The sequence below is a fragment of the Anabrus simplex genome, chromosome 3 (assembly GCF_040414725.1).
Source record: "Anabrus simplex isolate iqAnaSimp1 chromosome 3, ASM4041472v1, whole genome shotgun sequence".
NCBI classification, from domain to species: domain Eukaryota; kingdom Metazoa; phylum Arthropoda; class Insecta; order Orthoptera; family Tettigoniidae; genus Anabrus; species Anabrus simplex.
Window position 1 is genome coordinate 126,446,709 of NC_090267.1, and position 3,761 is coordinate 126,450,469.

Genomic DNA, 3,761 nt, shown 5'->3' on the forward strand with positions numbered 1-3,761 from the left:
GAGCTGTTTAATTACGCATAAATTCCTGAAGGGAACATGTAATCCATTGCAAATTTCGGAGTGAAGAACGGGTACAAAAATGCCAGTATTAGCTAAAATTCGCCTTAAAGGAGCTGGTGAAGTAATAAGCCCCTGATCCCTCCCCCGGTGCAAAAACACCTCATAATAAATTCTATAATTACAACAGGGATTATAACGTTACGGTGCCTAGGGATAGCCAGATTTTGAAGGAAGCTTTGAAATGATTTTAAATTCTAAGCAATGGGAGGTGGAACATAGCATGCCACACGTCTCAAGAAGCTGGATATAGTTCAGAATGAAAAAAGAAAAACATATTTTATAACAATTTATTTAAAATGTGTGTTACAAGCCTCTTAATGCATTTCAACACCATTGTAAGGTATTAAACAATAATGGTCTTCACGTGGAGTCCAGGTCCAGCGATTACACCACCGTGGGCGACTGCCAGCGGAGCGGGCCCAGCGATCACAGCGGGTCCGGCGGCAACTACTGCAGGAGCAGCGAGTGGTGCCCCGATGAGACCTCCGTAGGCTACGGCCACGAGAGCGAGGAAGATCAACTGGAACAAAGAATGGCAATCATAACACAAAATAAGAGTGGAATATTCTTCCATGGATGATTCCTGTCCACAGCGGATATTATCGTTAGTCGTTTAAGCCAAGAACTTCCCTCTCCTAATTCTGTAACACGTCCTGAGTAGCTCACTTGGCTTCGCATATTTTTATACAACATGGAAAGTAAACGCATGCGGCTAAACTGAAATAATTCAATGTTGGTATACAGTACGTTATGAAGGTTGATAAGGATACCAGAATTTACAGTGAAATTCTAACTAATTTCTGCTGAGGACAGCCGCTCTGAATATGCGTGTTAGCGTTCCGGTAAATTTGCGTACCATAAGTAGGAAATAGGACTTTTGATGTAATTTATTGCACTAAAGCCAAATTACATTATATTTACACACATTTTTACATTGAGATGAAGTGATATGGTGCAATTTGTACTTCCTCTGACTGAACCAGTTTCAATAAATAATATTGCTCTTTAATGCATCTTAAACTTAGATTCCGAGGAAGATCAACTGGAACAAAGGATGGCAATCATAACACAAAATGAGAGTGGAATGATCTTCCACAATGGATATTATTCTTCAAAACAACAACTTCCTTATAGTACTGTAACACGTCCTGTGTAGCTCACTTGGTTTCGCATATTTTTATGCAACGTGGAATTAAACGCATGCGGCTAAAGTGATATATTCAAAGTTGGTATACATTATGAAGATTGATAAGTATACCTGGAATTACAGTGAAATTCTAACTAATTTCTGCTGAGGACAGCCGCTCTCAACATGTATGTGAGCGTTTCGGTAATTTGCGTACCATAAGTCGGAACTAGGAAGTTTGATGTAATTTCTTGGCACTAAAGCCTAATTATATTACATTTAGACACATGTTTACATTGAAATGAAGTGATATGGCGTAATTTGTACATCCTCTGTCTGAACCAGCTTCAGTAAATAATGTTGCTCTTTAATGCATCTTCAACATAGATTCCGAGAGACAATTTTCCGGTTGAAGCGATGGCCTACTGATCCCTACTTGGCAGGTTCGTTCCTGGCTCAGTCTGGTAGTATTTTAAGGTGCTCAGGTACGTCAGCCTCGTGTTGGTAAACTTACTGACACGTAAAATACTTCCTGCTGGACAAAATTACTGCACCCCGGCGTCTCTGAAAAACGTGAAAAATAGTTAGTTGGTCGCAAGATACAATAACGTTATTATTAGACTGACTTCTTTTATTTTCTGTCAAAGTAAAGTTTTAATAAACAAAGTGAAAGTTCCGAAAGAAGGTCGGTCAATGAAAGTAAATGAAGGCTGTAGCACCATGGGGTTTGTTTTAGTTTATATGTCACATTAATGCACAATCAAACAGCATAATTGGACAACTCCCATAACATATTCTTTATTGCACAAAAATATCCTCAGTACATGTTCGTTTAAGGTATTACAAATAACTGAATTATGAGGAGTGTCTTATGATATGTAGAGAGTACGATTGTAATAATAATAATAATAATAATAATAATAATAATAATAATAATAATAATAATAATAATAATAATAATAATAATAATAATACCGAGCTCGATAGCTGCAGTCGCTTAAGTGCGGCCAGTATCCAGTATTCGGGAGATAGTATGTTCGAACCCCACAGTCGGCAGCCCTGAAAATGGTTTTCCGTGGTTTCCCATTTTCACACCAGGCAAAGTCTGGGGCTGTACCTGCATTAAGACCACGGCCGCTTCCTTCCCACTCCTAGCCCTTTCCTGTCCCATCGTCGCCATAAGACCTATCTGTGTCGGTGCGACGTAACGCAACTAGCGAAAAATAATAATGTTTCTTCTTACTACTACTATTATTATTATTATTATTATTATTATTATTATTATTATTATTATTATTATTATTATTATTACTATTATTATTTGTTCCCAGGGCCAAGGAGAACTACATTCAGTCTTGTTACATTTAGCAGTGAACTCTGCTTTCGTTTGAGCCCAGAATTCCCTCATTCTTTCTGAGTGGGCCTACTTGCGTTCATCTGTCCAAGAGACACCGTGTCTTCATTTCGGTTGTTCGTCTCAGTTTAGCCCGTTCGTCCTTTTTCGGAAAAGACCTCTGTCAGAAGCGTCTGCCGTTTTGATCTGTAGCACTTGGATTTCTTCTTTGGTTTTTCTAAACCAAGGCATCGTGATTTTAAGTTTTGAATCAAATAGATGAAAGATCAGTTTCGTCAACCTGCTCCAGTCCATTCGTTTGAGGTAACCGTAAAATCGTGCCCGTATTTTGCGGATCGTGTCTGCAATATTCTCTGTTTTGCTTTAGAGTTTCTTATTAGATCTATTTTGCTGGATGCCATTCTTTGTTGTTGGATCTCATGATTCTCCTAATTATTCTGCGCTCCTTTGTCTCCAGTACTTCGTGGAGTGCTTTATTTGAATTTAGGTTAGGGTTTCGTATGCATAGATCATGTTTATTTATTTATTTATTTATTTATTTATTTATTTATTTATTTATTTATTTATTTATTTATTTATTTTATTTATTTATTTATTTATTTTAATGAGTGCGTGTGATGACGAATACTAACCTGTTATCAGAAACAGCTAACAGTACACAAGAAGAAGTCATAATTCAGAAACCCTAAAAGTAGTTAGTGTGACGTAAAGCAGATAACAATATATTTATTAGAAGTCATATTAAAATAAATCCCGATAAACCATTCACTCTCAAACGTCAAAAATCAGAATCTGAATACTAGGAGAAGGCTGTTAAGAATGATCGCCCCGGAGAGAACTGCACATTACTTACCAGCTTGTACATGGTGGTTGTGCGTTTCTGTTACACTGGAGTGTGTACTGATGCCGTGATACCGACTGCACCACATTTATATAGCACACACTATGAACTGGAGGGGGTCTATAGGATGGGGATGATGAAATACTTCGCTAGGATTGCTACTCAAATGTCTAGTATGTTAATCGCTTGATACTAGTGCCATGTGAAGGCTAAGGTTATTCCACTAGATATATCTAGCATGCTCAAGGAAACTGTAGTCAGGTTTCAATTAACGCACAGCAGGGAAGTTTCCTGACATTCAATAGTTCCTTTTGGTTCTGAAAATGGAAAATGACAACCTACAACCTGTTTTCTAGTCTTTGACCGGGTCAGGGATGTAA

The 3,761-nt window shown here is 37.8% G+C and overlaps 1 long non-coding RNA gene across 1 annotated transcript; it reads right to left on the minus strand.

The window, feature by feature from the left end:
• Positions 1-333: 333 nt before the first annotated feature.
• Positions 334-3,474, minus strand: LOC136867083 (uncharacterized). Its single transcript, XR_010859618.2, has 2 exons — positions 3,394-3,474; positions 334-580 (listed from the first exon to the last, which is right to left on the minus strand). It is a non-coding gene; the product is annotated as an uncharacterized lncRNA (long non-coding RNA).
• Between the last annotated feature and the right edge of the window lie 287 nt (positions 3,475-3,761).